This window comes from Bos mutus, chromosome 9, assembly GCF_027580195.1.
Source record: "Bos mutus isolate GX-2022 chromosome 9, NWIPB_WYAK_1.1, whole genome shotgun sequence".
Classification (NCBI taxonomy): Eukaryota; Metazoa; Chordata; class Mammalia; order Artiodactyla; family Bovidae; genus Bos; species Bos mutus.
Window position 1 is genome coordinate 38988568 of NC_091625.1, and position 18594 is coordinate 39007161.

Below are 18594 nucleotides of genomic sequence, written 5' to 3' on the forward strand. Positions count from 1 at the left end.
ATTACTCAGATATTAGTATAAGGCAATTAGCCACAACATAATGTATGGAGATGTCACATCTGTAAGCTTTAAATCAATTGTGAAGACAGCAGAATTGTTTTTCTTGCCTACCAGTGAGTGTCATGGATTAAAAGTGCTGCCGAATTTAAGGAAATTATATTTAAGAAAATAGAATCCGGGAAATGAGAGCCCAGTCTTCTAGTAGCAAAACAGCATATGAGGCTTATTTTGAAGACTTTTTTAAAATGTCAGATTTGGCTTTAGCAAGTTTAGTGAATTATCCTTTGTAGACAGAAAGCTGGCATTGGGGCACTCCAGAAAGCCCCCTGGCACCTTGGCTACCTCCTTCTGACTCTGATGCTGGCAGGAGGCCTCTGGTGAAAATCCCTGGCTCTTTTCTGCAGAGGAATGGCAAGACTTGGCAGCCACTGTTGAGTTCACACAGAGACGGGGAGTGACTGGTTCCCAGGGTCAGCTGGGGTGGGGGTGAGAAGCAGCTCAAGGCCAAGAGTTTGACTTCCTGACCCTTCCAGAAAAGTGTAGTGCTCTTTAATTTATTCCTAATTGGAATTCCTTGCTGTGGTTTTCCTTTTAGAAAAGGAAAGACATGCCCTTTTAACCATTTCCTCTCAAAAGACTTTTGTTAGCTTTGATTTAGTTGTTTCTATATTAAAATAGCTACCACATAAAAATGATTTCTAAAAATGTCTCAAATTCCTGTTTCACATAACTCAGTAATATGGTTTCTGAGGTCTTGAGACTGGGTCTACTAGTCCTTTTGGTTGTGAAGCATTGGAAAGAAAAAATTAGAGTTGGTGAAAAATAGAAAGAAACCCTTCTGGACCATCTCCCCTTATTCTGAATGCTGTCAACATTTGAATGTGGCGCACACGCACATGGTTTGCCTGCATGTGTGTGCACCCACACCCACACACACACTCTCACACATCACCTATTTTACTAAAACATATTATGATAGAAAACTTCATTATTTTTGTCTAAGTCCTGGTTGTAGTCCTTCAGTGAGGGCACTTGAGACACACATGTTTGCAGGTAGCTGAAGGTACAGCTATGTGGTCTGCCTGAAACCTAAAATTAGATTGAGTTGACGATTCTATCGGGAGAGATTTTTCCCTCAGTGTTTTCATTCCCAAACTCTGCTGCCTTCCACTTCCTGCAGAGACTGAAGTCATTGTAGATACTACTCAAAAGTAATAACTCCTGAGAGACTCTCTCTGCAAAATCAGCATGCAAAAGGCAGCTGGCCCCAGAAGCCAAGGACTCTTGGCTACAGCAGTAGAATGTTAAAGCCACACAATAGTAAAAGGAACCTGGGTTTCCTATATTTTAAACTGTCTATTGTTTCATGCTTAGCTTTAGTGAAATCCAGAGAAATGAAATAAAAAGTCAGCTTTTAGAGTCTTTATAACAGTAAGGTATTTCTGTTGCTATTCCTTAAAAGATGATGAAAATTAGATGCTGAAATGTGGAGGCCTTCTGAAAATGACTTGGAATAATTATATTTGTTAAACTGGGCAGCCCTGATATTGTATGCTATTTAAATCAACTTTCATTATTCTTTAATGATTCTTTGCAATTCTTTTTTCCAGAACTTTGCAAGCTTGACTTGTGTTCACCTTGCTATGGAATGCTTTAAAGGGCATTTCATCTAATAGCAGAGGAAAATGATAAATTATAGATGCCAAATCATAAAGCAGTGATTTAGGTAGCACTAGGGTAAGATCGTAAGCAATAAAATAAAAATTTTCCCAATCAACCTCTACATTAGAAGCAAAAAAAGGAGTCGCTGCCTGCATAATTAAAGCAAGACATGTCAAGATGCTTGTTAATATGCTAATTTGAAGGCTTTTTAAAAAAAAAACAAAACTTGGAATCATAAAGGAGAATATTGGGAATATTTATCAGTTTGAACAGAGAAGTTCTCTATGAATGAGTATGAAGTGATTTCATTGTTAGTGTGCTCTGGAAATACAAATATAAAGGAAAAAAAAAAAAAAAAACGCCTCAGGCTCAATCTCTTAAGCATTTGGGGAGAAAATGAGATGGTTAAGAGTTGACCAGGATCTAAATTTTCACCACACCCCTGCTAGCTGTGTGATCTTATGCAAGTTAGTTAACCTCTCTGGCCCTGTTTTCTCAGCTGTAAAATGACAAGATAGTGGGTCCTACTTCATAAGATAATTGTAAGGATTACAAATAAAGCATTTAAAACAGAATCTAATAGGGACTTCCCTCGTGGTCCAGTGGCTAAGACTCCATGCTCCCAATGCAGGGGCCCTGGGTTGGCTCTCTGGTCAGGGTACTAGATCCCACATGCCACAACCAACAGCTTGCATGCTGAAAAATGAAGACTGGAGATCTGTGTAAGCTGCATCTAAGACCTGCCACAGTCAAATAAATAAATATTTTAAAAAATAAAATAGAATCTAACAGAGCAAGCACTCAGTAAGAATGGTTGTATAATATCTTTCCTTTGCCCAAACTCTCTAGAGCTTTCCCTCTTACTCCCAGTGAAAGCTGAAGTCTTTACCATGTCTATAGGCCCCATACAACTGGGCTGTTTCTCTCTGACCTGATCTCTTTCCCTACCTGCTCAGCTTGCACTCTGGCCTCCAGGCATTCCTCAGGTACACCAGGCACCCCCCCATCTCAGGACCTTTGTCGTGAAAGCTGTTTCACAGCCATCCTCAGGTTGGCTTGTCTGTTCCATTAGGTCTTCACTTTAAGCACCTGATCAATGAGACTTTCCCTGGACACCGTCTAACATTCCTCTTGATATTTTATAGTTCCCCTTTCTGCCTTATTTTTCCCCTTAGCACTAACTACTTCCCAGTATACTATATATCTTACTAATTTATCTCATTTGTTCTCTACATCTCCCACCAAAATAGAAACTGAAGGAAGGCAGGAATTTTTATTTTAGCCATCAATGTATCCTCAGTACCTAGAATGGTGTTTGTCACAATTGTAGCTGTCAATAAATATTCGAAGGCTGAATGAATGGATGATTTTCCTTAATTTCTAAAAAATAATAATTAAATCCTACACATATACGTCCTCATTTCCAAGTTTAATGAAATGTAGTTTTTTTGGGTCACATACTTTTTTCTTGGTTGCCATGATGACTGTCAACCATCTTTAAACCGCTCTTTAAACACCAGATAACTGTTTAATGAAAGTGGAAGCACACGGTTTGGCCACCCAGGCCATGACTCAGCCTTTTCCTTCATCAGTTCACCTGGAGGAAGAAATAATGATACTTGCTGGACCTCCTTAGTTCCTCCTTCAGCCACAGATAAATCAGGGACAACTTCTGATTTTCTCTTTCCACCCTGGTCTTTTAATAGCTACAAAGAGGTGGGGAAGCTTCTTAAGTAAATATGGCACGTGTTTTCCAAAACCTGAATATAAGCAAGGGCAGAGTATATAGAATACCATGAGTTATCACTGTGGAATGATCTCACTCTTTGCCCCCCAGGGGTTATTGAAAGGGCATTCCTAAACATGGACATGTTGCAGGAGGTCAGATAGAAGGTAAAGGTTCCTGAACATCTTTTGTGTTCCCAACTTGGCTTATACACACTGCATCACCTCATAGCCACACTGTGTGGTCTGTGTTATCATCCCCAACCTCTAGATTGCAACCCCAACCTTGGGGTGAGACCAAGGCTCAGACAGGATAAGTGACTGTCCAAGGCCACCTGACTAATAAGTGGGACAGCCAGACATGGAATACTTATCAGGAACATGACAACCACTTTTCTTTTTCCTCTTTGCCCTGATAAGCAGTTTCCTAAGAATTAAACCAATTTGTATGTCTTAAGCCAACAACTGCTGAATTAGTGAGTGTTCATGATGGATTTCTGCCACAGCTTAAAGCTGGTGGCTTAAAACTACTGGGATCTCAGCAGCTTCTCCTTGTCTCATCAGTGAGGTGAGGACCTGCACCCTAGGGATAGGCTGACATGAGAGGAAGAGCAGTGTCTGAGCCCCATCCATACTACCCATGAGAGGAAGAGTTACTAACCCCAATACATAACACAGTCTCCAGGCTTAAGTATATTACCCAAGGTCAGCTGCTAGGAAGTGCTGGGGCTGGGTGCTTAATTCAGATCTGTATGGGTCCAGAGTTTGGTTCAATCATTACCATCACCTTGACCACTTCTACTCCAACTACAACTACTCTACCTTACAACTTTCACAGCATACCCCAAGTCAGAAAAAGAACATTTCTTCAGTTAGCATATCTAATGAAAGATGTTGCTTTCAAGAAATATGTTCATGACTTCTTAAATAATCTAAAGTGTTCTTTTTCTCCTCTTTCTTCCTCTTCTTCTTTTTCAAAGATTTGGCCTCTGGAAAATATTTCATGCATAATGGCAAAGCATCTAACTTTCCTATGAGCTTATGAAATGAAGTGGTTCTTTTAGAGTAAACAAAAAATCTTTTCATCTAAAATTTTAATTGCAACCAATTCAGTGCCCTGGGAATTAATTCCAGTGTTTGGCTCCAGTTTCTGGCACTGAGCTCTGGCCTCAAGCCTGCACTGGGTCACCTCACAGCTGCACCTCAGGGCTACTTGCCAAGAAGCTGGTCTCATGGCATTACTACCCTATGGCTTGACAACAGAACACTGAGCTTTGGTACCGAACCTGGCTGAAAGCAATTCATGTGACTGCAACTCTGCTTAGCAAACAACGTACAGGAGTCACCTGGTGAAGCACGGTAACATTCTCCCACATTCCTGGGAGAAAAGAGATATAATTTTCATTAGTTTGTCTAGAAGCAGAGGAGGGTATTTCTCAAAGTTTAATTTACAGCCATAAACTTGTACATTGATATAACCATAACATAAAGGAGGAAACATCTGTCACTTCCATTTGTAGCTGTGTTTGTAGCAGCTCTTTCAAAAAGGAAGACTAGAGATTAGCCATCCGGGTTTGGGGGCTGTATGGTTAGGCCATTCAAGATGGCTGTTCTCTTGCTCTCTGTACATCCCTCGCTTGACTAGTGCCTGTTTCTCTCACATGACTGTATAATCCGCTTAATTATAGCGCTTAAATAGTCTCTGGTAGCTGGTAAGCCCACTTGATGTCAATTCCCCCTATAAATGGTAGCCTTCTCTCTTGCCGAGTAGTGAAGACTGCTGATGTCCTACCCGCCATCTGCCACACATGGTGGGGTGTCGCTCCAGGCTCCTTTGTGTAAGTTCCGCCTATCCAATAAACCACTTATGTCCCTATCGCTGTCTCTGGGCCCTTTCTTCAGTCTTGGAGGCTGGACAACTACAAGACTTGAAGGGCTGGGGGATGCAGCCCAGCAGGGACCAAGATCAGTGTCTGAAACCAGGTTTTCCTCTAACCAGGTGGGTATGCACAAATAACTTAATCTCATTGTGCCTCAGTTTCCTCACAATACAAACTTTGGGCATGTTAAATGAACTTTAAATCTCAGTCCTAAAATTGTATTACATGTGTAAATATTCATAGCTTTTCTAATTTGGTGTAGTCACTTGAAACTTACCCTCCTACTAGAGAAAATCTGAATTTCTAAAAGCCTGAGGTTGACTTTAAAGATGGAACTTAAGAACAAGGAATTGTAGGGACTTCCTTGGTGGTCAGGTGGTTGGGACTCCACACTCCTGGTGCAGGGGACCCAGGTTCAATCCCTAGTCAGGGAGCAGGATCCCACATGCCGCAACTAAAAGCCCGCATGCCACAGCCAAATAAATATTTTAAAACAAATAAAAATAACCCCCAAGGAATTGCAGAGTTTTAGCTGTAAGAATCTAGATAGATAATATACCCCAACTTCCTCATTTTGTCTTCTCCCTTTTAGTCTTTTCTTTCCTTTCTTCCTTTTTTTTTCCAACATATTTTCTAGATTCTGGTAGGTACCAGGCATTGAGCTAAGTACTGGAGACCAGGCCTGAGTCCTTAGCTTTAAAGAACTTCCAGGACAGTGGGCACAGACAAGTGAATGCAGTATTAAAACACAAGGAAGTGAGGTTACAACAGAGCATGGGGTACAGTGGAAGACAGAAGCCATCTCAGGTTGGGGCAGGGATGCGAGTCAGGGAAGTGTCCCTGGGGAAATGACATCTAAACTGAGGCCAGGAGTCGGGGTGGGGCGGGGCACAGTTCTAGGCAGAAATGTGACATGTGCCTCTGAACATCACAGACAACTCTGGAAAGGTGGGCAGTAATTCTCCAGGGAACACAACCAGCTGCTGGCAGAGCTGGTGGTACAAATAGAGCTCAAGGTCCTAACTCCAAAGTTGCAGGCTTGGTTCAACGGCAATGATGTGAAGTAATAGCTTTGGGTTTTTTCAGGTTTTTTTTGGCACAGGTGAAGTATTACAGGGCCTTGCTGCCATCACCTTAATTAAGACTCAGGCTCTTCCTGGACTCTCTCGGTTTAGGATATTCCCTCTCTGGCTCGAGGGTCTTCAAGAGTAACTCATCAACACAGAATAATCACATCACAGGCCAGTCATCTGAGAAGTCACCACCACCTATCTACTTTGGGGATGGAGATCTTTCAGCTTCTGAGCGGTGTGGATGGACAAAGATCCTGGCTGACGGGTTTAGGAGACCATCCAGGTCAGTCACGGGATAGTTATGAGTCATGATGGTTGTTTTCAAATATTTGAAGGATTGAAGGAGGAATTAGATGTGTTTTTTGTGGGTTGAAGGGAAAGAAGGAGAAACCAAATGAATGTATATAGGTACAGATAACTTTATTGTTCCTAAATAACAACTGGAGGCTTCCCCATGTATAGCTCCCTAGACCTTTCACTTTTTAAAAAAAGTGTTTTGTGTAAATAATAAGGAAAAGAAAATAAAGAACTGGAGGCCGGTTGCACTGGCAGTAATGAGTATCTTTACACCAGAAGTATTTAAAACCAGGGCGGATGACCACTTGACCCAGGATGTTACCAAGGGGATTCATGTCTCTAAGATTTGATTTATGGAAGCTTAATCAAATCCTTCTGGCTCCTTTTGTGATTCTGCATTTTCACACTTGGCCCAGGCCAACTAAGGTTTAACTGTTCTAGTGTCTTCTCTATTCTTCACAAAGTATTTACTCTCAGCTCTTCCCTGGTGGCTCAGACAGTAAAGAATCCACCTGCAGTGCAGGAGACCTGGTTTGATCCCTGGGTTGGGAAGACTTCCCTGGAGGAGGAAATGGCTACCCACTCTAGTAGTCCGACCTAGAGAATTCCACAGACAGAGGAGCCTGGCAGGCTCCAGTCCGTGGGGTCGCGAAGAGTCAGACACAACTGAGCGACTTTCACTTCACTAGTTAGCTGGCATTTCCAAGCACAGTATTTTTACATTCCTAAACAAAGATACACTTAGTGTTTTTTGTGATACTTATAAAGGCAGTTTAGTGTTGGGTTTTCTTTTTCACATAAAGAATTAATACATTTACCTAGAGGTAGTGAAACTGCTATGCTTATGTGAGAAAATGGGTGGTTTGGCACACGCACAGGTGCACACATATCCACATATGTAGTCTGGCGCGTGTGCACTGCCTTATTTTAGGTGTGCTTTGTCCACGTGCTTACATGCTGTTCACGCTAGGATCCATCCTCTTACACACCAAAAGAAACTTTACAAATTCTTTCTTTTCTTTCGCTTTTGTTTATTGTGGAACCTGTGTTGCTCTTCCCTGAGTCTAAAGATATGGAGGGAGAGAAGGGAAGTGCAGCTGGTGAAAACTGAAGATATTACTGGCAGTTCTGACAGATACAATTTTGATTTCATTAACCCCCAAATATTCAGAGAGCGGTGGTAAAAAATGATTTATATTGTTTTTTTTCAGGCAGGCTTCTCTGTTGCCAACATAGTAAACTAAAACATGTAATTCGTTTTTACCTGCTTTCTATGCTTGGTGCATGTAACGTGTTATAAATCAGAGATATTAAACATTATTTTGTTTTAAATTAGTATTCAGATGATATATTATGTGGGATCTAAAATAGGTATGTTTCAAAACCACATAATAGCTTTTTCAAAAGGAGAAAAGGAATGCAAGTCCATTTTCTAAGCATTCAAAATCAAACAACATTCAAAGGACCAGTTGAGAAGAGTCAGATCATCCCTAAAAGCCATGGAACATAAATTACATTGACATATTATGCGAAGACACTTGTCCTGCACTAGCTCGCATAAGCGACCTTAGAGAGAAGCTTACGCTCAACTAACGACACATTAGGAAGGAAAAAAAGTGTTCAGTTGCTGCCGGTTGTCATGGGTTGTTGTGCGCCAAGAGGGCTGCTGGGAGGGGCTCCGACATTCCCCCGGCACTGTGTGTGGAGTCGGGGGGAAGGGCCTCTGGAGAGCTGATGACTGTGCACAGGATGCATAAATCATCTCTCTCAAGGTAATCCTGGGGAGGGCTTCCCCGCGCAGAGTCATCAGCATCTGGCCTCTGCATGCAAATGTAAAATTAGAGCTTTATGTTGTACTGAAATGGCAGCCCACGGAAAAGATCACCGCCAAACACGACAAGCAGAACTCGTGGGGGCGGCAGCAAGCAGCTCTGTATTGGCTGATAGACTTTTCCCCGCTTCCAGTGGTTTTTCATAAGATAAAAATGTTTTCACCAGTGATTTTTTTTCTTTTTTTTTTTAACTATAAAGAATGGTAAAAGCGAGGGGGACACCAGGCAAAAATCCCCTAAAAGCACCGCAGGGACAGGGCCCGGACCTGAGGAGGGCAGGTGATTTTAAAAAGAAAGAAAAGGACAACTGGGAGCAGAGGATGGGACAAAGTCTGAAAAGCCAGAGAGCAGATGACAGAAGATTCTACAGCTGCTCACTGCAGCTGCTCTCATAGTCTCCTCTGCTTCAGAGTAGAGACAAATGTGTTTAGAAATGAAAGGCAGGAGGCAATGGGGAAAATGTGCCTTCCATTTCTAACCAACTGGAATATAATCTTCACAAAGCTCATCCTGTTCTCATGAGGAGGTTATTTTTAGGATTCAAATATAGGCAAAATACTAACCAGCAAACCCTACGTGCTTCTTAGCTGGAAGGACAATTGGGTACACTCAAATTATCAAGAGCACATTGCAATTTCTAAGGACAAACTTGTAGTTGGGAGCCTTGAACGTTAGAAATGGTAGCAATTTAGTAATACGATAGTTTATGGCCTTGCCTAACTGTTTCGGAACTCATAAAATGCTTTGTCACATGTAACCTTAATTTTTATATGCTTTAGGCCACATAATGGCTTTAGGCCATTGTTTCTTCATTTAAACTCAATACAAATAAGGATAGTTGATCCCTCTACTCTGAGATGACTTCCAAGCACTCTGGATCCTGTTGAGCTCTGTGCTATCCTGAGGAGTGACTCCAGTTGACTTGAAATCCTATCCTGAGGAAAAAAATACAGGGTTGGGAGGCGGGGAGGGGTAGGCCAACTCCACCCACCCCCATGTTTCCTTCAGGATCCCTAAGTGTCCTGAATGGTAGAGTTTTTACCTCCTTGATAGCTGAGTGCATTTATGATCAGAAAAAGATGTTCTTCCAAAACATCAGCAACTGAGAGAAGTCACAAAAGAGGAAGAGAATGAAGAGTAACCTCATAGTTACTGGGCTATTTTACAGATTTAAAAAATATAACAAGCTCAAAAAACTTAGTCATTTGTCTAACATCACACAGGCGAGTCAGAAGTCAAAGGTCTGTGAGACTAAAATTTCTACTACAAGACAGCCTTGGAGGTGGGAAGGGAAGTGGAGACCGCAGAATTCCCTAGAGCTCTCCCCTCTGAAGGTTCATCAAATGCAGACAGAGAATGCGTATCTCATTGATTCAAAAAAGGAGAAACCATTTCTGAGGCTATGTGCCTTCCTGGGGCAGCGGCACCCTCCTCCTGACTCCGGCTGGGCACTTGAACCACGTGAGCTGCTCCGAGGCCTCCTGCCAGGCTGAGTCTGTGCAGGCCTAGAGCCAACAGGTGCGCCATCTCCCAGCTCAATTAGGCATGACACAAATCTGGAGGGACACAGAGGTGTTGTAGTCTGAGCAGCCTTAAGGATAACAAACGTGCCACTCAATGCAAAGCTCTGAGTTCTTTTTTCATTATTCTTTTGATTGGAGTATAGTTGATTTTTCCAATGCTGTTAGTTTCTGTGGCACAGCAAAGTGAATCAGTTAGACACACACACATCCACTCTTTTTAAGATTCTTTTCCCATATAGGCCATTACAGAGTACTGAGTAGAGTTCCTTGTGCTCTACAGTAGGTTCTTATTCATTATCTTTTTTATACAGTAGGGGCAAAGCACTTTGTTCTGTTGAGATGTGTTCTAACCAACATGTTCAGAGAACTGAGATAATTTCAGTTGGCAATTCAACTAACAGAACAATTGACCCCAGTCTGTTTAGTCCTAAAATATTTCCCATAACTCCCCCAAATCTGTCTGTTTCAGGGACAAAGTTTCTTTGTTGTCCTGCCTGTCTCCCTCACTCCTGCCTTTGTGCCCCAGCTGCTACTGAATCCTCTAACATGCCTTCACTGGCCCCCACCCAGCAAATCCTACTTTCGAGGCCTATCTCAACACTCAACTTTTCTCCATTGAGTTTGCCTTGATAACTCCAGTCAGCAGTGGCCTCTAAAATCCTGAGCTGCTGTGACAAGTATCTCCAGTTTTCATTTTCATATGGATTATGTTCAACTTGGAACTTGACTGTGGTGCTCTGTAAACACTCATTATCACAACTTTGTAAACACCCCCATCCTCATCACCGAACTGTAAGCATCTTGAAGGCCAAGGCTCTGTTGACAAACTAAAATGACTGGCAAAGAGAGTACCACAGCAGTGATCTGACCCTAACTCTGAGTCTATTCTTTTGTTCACTTTGGATTTAAACCAGATGGGAGCTGAAGAACACTGTCCTTTGAGACTCAACAAAATCAGCTCAAATCCTGTTCCTTTGTGCAGTGGGAGCCCTACATTCCTTCCTAACTGTCTGGGGGATTCTGGGAGGGGGTGGGGTAGTTTACAATTTCTTTTTCTAGTCACGTTTGGCTGCAAGTTCTTGCTTCTGTAGACTTACAGACTTCAGTGGCTGCAAGGAGCATATTGCTATCCTTAAGACCAACATTTCCAGACATGGAACTCGGCTTCTTTTCTTGCTTCAGTTAATGGACTGAAGCAGGAATGATGCCCACATGGGAGAAAAATTAGAAGTGAAGCATATGTGTCCTAGGTCTTCAAATATTAATGCTTCATTATGGGTACTATTTTCCTTTGAAGATTTAGAAGAGAAATATAATACTTTGTATTAATCCTTCATTACATAGAGCAGGATGCAAGAAATTAACTTAGAATTTTTCTTCGCCATTTTCTAAGTGACTGATTTATTACTTCAGCCATAGTTCAGTTCAGCCTCTCAGTCGTGTCCGACTCTCTGCAACCCCATGAATCGCAGCACGCCAGGCCTCCCTGTCCATCACCAACTCCCAGAGTTCACCCAAACTCATGTGCATCGAGTCGGTGATGCCATACAGCCATCTCATCCTCTGTGGTCCCCTTCTCCTCCTGCCCCCAATCCCTGCCAGCATCAGGGTCTTTTCCAATAAGTCAACTCTTCGCATGAGGTGGCCAAAGTATTGGAGTTTCAGCCTCAGCATCAGTCCTTCCAATGTACACTTCAGCCATAAACACGGAATAAAGCTGCTTCACTATCTTTCATGTAGGACAGCCTAGTAATTGCTAACTAAACATATACAGACTTTTGAAGTTTAATCATCATTTTACTCAAATAGATACTACTGTGTTTTCTGTTTCTTTGGCCCAAACAGGATGCTTCTAGTTGAGAAGGGGCCGTGTGAGTACAGACTCTAGTGTCAGGCTCTGTGGATTCAAATGTTCTCCTATTACTTACTAGTTATGTGACTTGATGGGCTTCCCAGATGGCTCAGCAGTAAAGAATCCACCTGCAATGCAGGCCACAAGGAGACACCGGTTTGATCCCTGGGTCAGGAAGATCCCCTGGAGAAGAGAATGGATACCCACTCCAGTATTCTTGCCTGGAGAATCCCATGGACAGAGGAGCCTGGTGGGCTTTGAGACTCCACAGGGGTCTCAAAGAGTTGCTTCACAACTGAAGCAACTTAGCACAAACACACGCATGTGACTTAATAAACTACCTAACCTCTTGGTACCAAATGGGGCTAGGAATAGTACTTAGCTTGTATGGATTAAATAAATATGTGTAAACACATATTTGAACAATGTTTGACACATAGCAAACATTCACGGGAGCAGATTTGTTTTCTTTTTCATTTGGTATCACATGGTTTTTGCGATATATGCCTTGTTAGGGGCTGAATTGTGTTCCTTCAAATTCATATGCTGAAGCTCTAACCACAAAGACCTTGAATGTGACTACATCTATTAGAGACAGGGCTTTTAAAGGGGGTAATTAAGTCAAAATGGAGTCATTAATCCAAAATGACTAGAAGAGTAGGTTAGTACACAGAAAAATAAAGGGATGATCATGTGAGGATATAGAGAAGGCAGCCAGCCACCTGCAACCCAGGGAGAGAGGCATGAAAAGAAATCAAACTTGCCAACACCTTCATCTTGGACTTGGAGCCTCCAGAATCGTGAGAAAATAACCTTCTGTTGTTTAAGCTACACAGTCAGTGGTATTTTGTATGGCAGCCCTGACAAACTAATACATGTATCAAAATTAAATTTGGTTAAAAAAGGTAAATCTGCTGAGAAACTAATGGTTTGTTGTTACATTTCTCACTGCATTTCATTGATAGGATATCTTTAAGTTTTGACTTTTTGTGAGGCTGAAATCATAGTGGTTAGGAGCACTCTAGTCTCGGTTCTGTCACTTTCTAGCATGATCCTTTAGGCAAGCAAAGCCTAAAGACATATATAAGGGCTGTTAAAGCTTCACTACTTCATGGGTGTGTCAAGACTAAATGAGATAATACGTACCACAGTGCCTGGCACACAATAAATATGAAGTTAATAAAATTCTATCTAGCTATCTATCTAAATGTCCTCTGATGGTGGTACAGATGGGAGAGAGGAAAACATTTTCTCAGCACCTGACATTTTCTGATTTTTAAAAAACCAAATAAAAAAATCTGAGGTCCATACAAATTGCTTTCTCCCAGGTTTCAGAGAGTATGATGGAGCTAGGATTCACAGGAAGGTATGTCTAATTCCAAGACATATTCTCTTTCCACTATGTGATAACATTACCTTTCCCATAAATTTTCTTAGGTTCTAGTATATTGTTCCCAAGACCTACCTAAACATGAGTGTGTGTGTGTATACACACATTTGATGCATGGGGCAAGAGCACTAGGAAATTGAAATATTTTCAAGAGGTCTTCTCATATATGAAAGAAAAGCAAAAAAGAAAAAATTAAAATCCAACCTTTAGGTAGAAGTAGTTCTAGCTCTGGTAACTCTACTGTCCTGTAATGAAGACATGTGTGCTTTATATTCTCACATTGCAATGTCCTGATTTGAACCAACAGGCTATGATTTCTAAAGGATTATAACTTGTGCTGCTATTGGACCAACCCCAATGTCTAATTTTAGCACAGGACTTGCTCTGGCAATATTTAGTCCTAGTTAAATAAGTGTGTGTTCTCAATTACTAAATGATAGTTCTCTGTTTCATTTTCTAACTTTTCTATTCCCCTCCACCCCCATCAGAGTCTCCGACCAGCTACCTATGGAGTTATTTTAAGATATCCCCAAAAGCGTGGTCCAACTAGTTTCTTTAACAACAAAAAAACTCAATAAAACAATAAGGTGATCACTTCTTGAATCATTTGGTTTTTACTAAATTGTTGTTGTTCAGCTGCTCAGTCGTGTCCAACTCTTTGCAACCCCGTGGACTGCAGCATGCCAGGCTTCCCTGTTCTTCACTGAATTACTTCCCAGAAAATATTTAATTCCATCATGTGAGCAGTTAACTCATATTTATTTTTGTTAAAAATAGATTAGCTTGTAAAGATACCAATTTTTAAATGTTTCAATGTGAACGGCCACGTACACATTTCTACCACTTCAATTAAAAACAGAAGCCAAAGCTGGGAATGGGACTATTTTTCTAAGTGGAGTTAAAATGGTTGTGTGAACTACTTTGCTCTAGAAACAATTTTTGCTACTTCACTGGTATTGTACTATGACAGAAGCTTGTTTGCATGATATTTAGATACTTGGGTTTGAAATGTGAAAACCTCTATGTTCAAAAACTCATTAATCCAGTAGAAATAGTTTAAATGCTTACTGTAAATCACAGTGCAAATCTGCAAGACAACTAATGGGATTGTCACTGTCAACAGAATGAAGAGCAAAAGGCTGAAAACTGTTTAAAAAAAAATCTTCTCATCAAAAAGAATAAAGACAGAGCATAGTTTGAGGCAAATGGGGAGGCAAAAAAGCTTATTCTGCTCCTTTTGTCCAATTTCAAGGGTAGTAACTACGTGGGAGGTCACCAGTTATGTCCAAGGGTCTGAGAATCCACGTCCTCCAAAACCAGTTTGAAGGCTGCTGTATAAGAAAGAGGCTGGAAACCACTGCCTCAACCTCCCTTTGACTTTCTTTCTTCTGTGTCTTCAGGAAGATATGAATAAGAAATTAATGGAGAAGAATTCAAAGTGGAAATGGAGATGAGAGTAAAGCAGTATTGATGCCATTGTCATTAACCATAAGTAGTAGAATGGAGCAAAGTCAGAATGCTGTTTCTCCTTTGATCTATGCTAACTTAAGTACTGAGTTACAGTGCCCTCAAAGAATACAGCCACTCTATGGACAGTGACTATTCACCTGGATTTCTGTGATTTGAGGTCCCACAAAATGACTGGAATGGCTTCTAAATAAAGCAGGCTATTCCATTACATTATTTCCTAAATTAAGTCAGTACCAAATTGAAAAAGAATGGGTAGAATTTCCAGTCAGGTGGCAAAGTGAATTCATGCTTCAGTTCATCCTGTATGCTTTAAACGCATGGTAATGCAGATAAAATAGAAAAAGAGAAAGCCAAAGGTCATTGCTGGTCTCAAAAAAATGAGATAAACATCTTTGTGCACTAGAAACACAACAGAAATGCAAAGCAGTGAGCTGAGCTAAAGCTGCAGCCCACCAAGGCCTGGGCCTTGAAACAGCTGGTGGCAACGGGAAATTCAGCTCTGGTGGAACACCAAGGCTAAAACGCTCTAGTCAAGACAGAGACCAAAGCTAGCATTGTTCTGAAAGCCAGGAACTGGAACACACCAACCATCCTGGTTTCTCCAGGACATTCTCTGCTTTACCAGTGAAAATCCTGAGTTTTAGGAAATCTCTTTGTTCTGGGTAACAGTGATGATTTGTCACCTAACTTTTCCCAGTGCCATGAAAGGGAGCTGGATAAAACTGCTGCCAGTATATTGCCTGGAGCTGTGGATTTATCAGAAGTAGTGGATCCAAGAAAGCAAAAGGACAAAAAAAAAAAAAAAACACCATCATTACAGCAAATGAACTGAGATACCAGCTGGCTCAGTTACTAGATTAGACATAGTCCTGGCATTGATAAGGAGCAGGAACCCTCTAAAGCCATCTTAAGATCTTGTTTCTGGACTGGAGCATGGAATGGAGATAAAGGCAGATGAAAATACTCATTAAATTGGAGATGGAGTAAGAAAGAATAATGGAAATATCTCCCACTCAGTGATTGTGCACATCAAAATCCCAAAACACATAAAGAAGTTAATGCTAAAAAAAGATAGTTGTGCAATGATGGAGTAACCAGTACCAGACTAGATCTCCTGTTATAAAAAAATTATAAAAATAAAAACGTGTGTATATATATATATATATATATGTATATATATATATATATATATATATAAAACAATTGTCAGAAGTTCAACAGGCTGCATGGGACTCTGTTCCTTGGGAAGAGAAAACAAACGAATAGAGTTCTCAAATGCCCCAGCTTTCTGCCTGGAGGTTCTTTGTGAATTGACATTACAAAGAAAAAGAATTCAAGCAGAGCACAGTGGTTTGGCTGAGTTGAAGAGAGACTGGAACTCTGGAAGTAAACACAGTTTGAGAAGCAGAGTACCAGGGAGGAGAGAGGTGTGTAGAGACAGAGTTCCAGAAATCTGCACAAGGGTCATCTCAAGTGTTCGTTTGAATATTAAGATGCACATGTATAAGACAGGACCCCATAAGGCCAGGCAAAACAACTGGGAGAAGAACAACTCTCAGAGGAAAACCTACTGGGGATGTGAGACTCAAGCAATGCTTTCATGGAGATGGTAAGCATTTAAATTCCAACCACTAGAGAGACCTCTTGAACATGAGAGTTTTCAGTAAAAGACAATCTTCCATGGCATTTTTGCATGTCTTGTAACAATTTTGTTTCAGACTAGCTTTCCAAGGATATTTGTATATCCAGTAGCCTTTTGATCAGAGAAGGCGATGGCACCCCACTCCAATACTCTTGCCTGGAAAATCCCATGGATGGAGGAGCCTGGTGGGCTGCAGTCCATGGGGTCACGAAGAATTGGACATGACTGAGCGACTTCACTTTTCACTTTCATGCATTGGGGAAGGAAATGGCAACCCACTCCACTGTTCTTGCCCGGAGAATCCCAGGGACGGGGGAGCCTGGTGGGCTGCCGTCTATGGGGTCGCACAGAGTCGGACACGACTGAAGCAAGTAGCAGCAGCAGCCTTTTGATGCTATTAGTGTCACCCTCCAGGACAAAACATAGCTTTGTTTCCTGACCAGGAAAATAGAATGGCTCCTTCCAGGGCAAAGTTTGGACAGATTTGCTAGCAGCTATAAGTTGAGAGGTTCCTAAGCTCAGGGTTCCTCAGCTGTGATCCAGATCCATAGTGTGTGTGACATCCAACTTGGATCCACTCTGCAATACCCCCATCATGTTCAGGGACCAAGGGAAACAAATGAGAATATGAAACTTAGGATGCCTGCTGTGCTATAATAAAGTCCTGTCTCTGACCAAGGAGTCTTATGTCTTCTGCCAGAATCCAAGCTACTTTTGTAGGCTTGGAAGTAGGGTAAAATCTCAGACACTGACTAGTCCCTGACTGACAGCATTTAATTGAGACTCTTTTGTGACTCCATGAACTGTAGCCCACCAGGCTCCTCTGTCCATGGGATTTCCCAGGCAAGAATACTGGAGTGGGTTGCCATTTCCTTCTCCGGGGGATTGTCCCATCCCAGGTATTGAACCTGTGCTTCCTGTGTCTCCTGCATTGGCAGGCAGTTCTTTACCACTGAGCCAGCAGGGAAGCCCAAAATAATTACTACCTGGCTCTAAATTTAAAATTTAGAAAGAAAAAATTTTAACTCCTTCTGCTTTAGAATCATCTTAACAAAACTTTAAAACAAGACTTGAAAGGATCAAGCTGATCTGAAAGTAAATTAACTGACTGCTGAAACAAAATACTGTCAAAAAGGAAGACAAGCAAGTCTAGAAACTCAATAGTATGGTTCAGCACCAACAGCAAATTAGGAGACACATAAAGAAGAAAGGAAATGAAACTCATAACTAGGATAAAATCAGTCTACTAGAATAGAAAAGGATTTTAAAATAGACCTTATAAATATGTTCAAGAAACAATGAAAAACATTTGGAAACAAGTAAAGTATCTAAATAGAGACACTAAAAGAAGTTTTGAAAATCTTTATAATTTCTAGAGTTGAAAAATTGCATTATTTGAAAGAAAAATTTCATTGCAAGGGCTTAACAGCAGCAGATCACTGTGGACGATCAGTGAACCTGAAAAACAGACAATAGGAATTATACAACCTGAAGCATGGGGAGAAAGACAAAAAGGACACGGTCCCAGTGAATTGTGGAACAACATTAAGGAGTATAATTCAGAATCAGAAGGAAGAGACTGGCAGAAAAAAATATTTGAAGAAATGATGATTGAAATATTCCCACAATAGATGAGAACCATTAACTCATAGATCAAAGAAATGCAATAAACCCTGAGAGGGATAAACACAGGATCATCACACCAAGGAACATCATAATTAAGTTGCCATAAACCAATGATAAAGAGAAAATCTTAAGAGCAGTCAGAGGAAAAAAAAAAGATACATTACATAGAGGGGAACAGAGATAAGAATGATTACCAATTTTTCATCAGAAAGAAAGTAAGCCAGAAGACAAGTGTTAAAAGCAAACAGATATGCAAATAAAAACATCATCAACTTAGAATTCTTTACACAGAAAATGTAACTTTGAAAATGAAAACAAAAGAAAGAACCTTCCTGACAAAAGTGAGAGAATCTGTCACCAGCAGACCTGGACTGTAAAAAATTGTAAAGAAAATTCTTCAGGTTGAAGAAAGCAATACCAGATGGAAAAGTGATAGCACACAAAGGAATGAACACTGGAAATTATATATACATACATATATATAAATATAAAAATAAAAATAAAATAAATTTTAGGGAATTCCCTGGTGGTCCCATGGTTAGGGCTTTGTGTTTTCACTGCCAGGGCCTGGGTTCAATCCCTGTTTGGGGAACTAAGATACCACAAGCTGTGTGGTGGGGCC

The 18594-nt window shown here is 41.0% G+C and overlaps 1 protein-coding gene across 13 annotated transcripts in view; it reads right to left on the reverse strand.

The window, feature by feature from the left end:
- LOC106700590 (collagen alpha-1(I) chain-like) overlaps positions 1-18594 on the reverse strand; it is a 97648-nt gene that overhangs the window by 49997 nt on the left and 29057 nt on the right. The window lies entirely within an intron of this gene.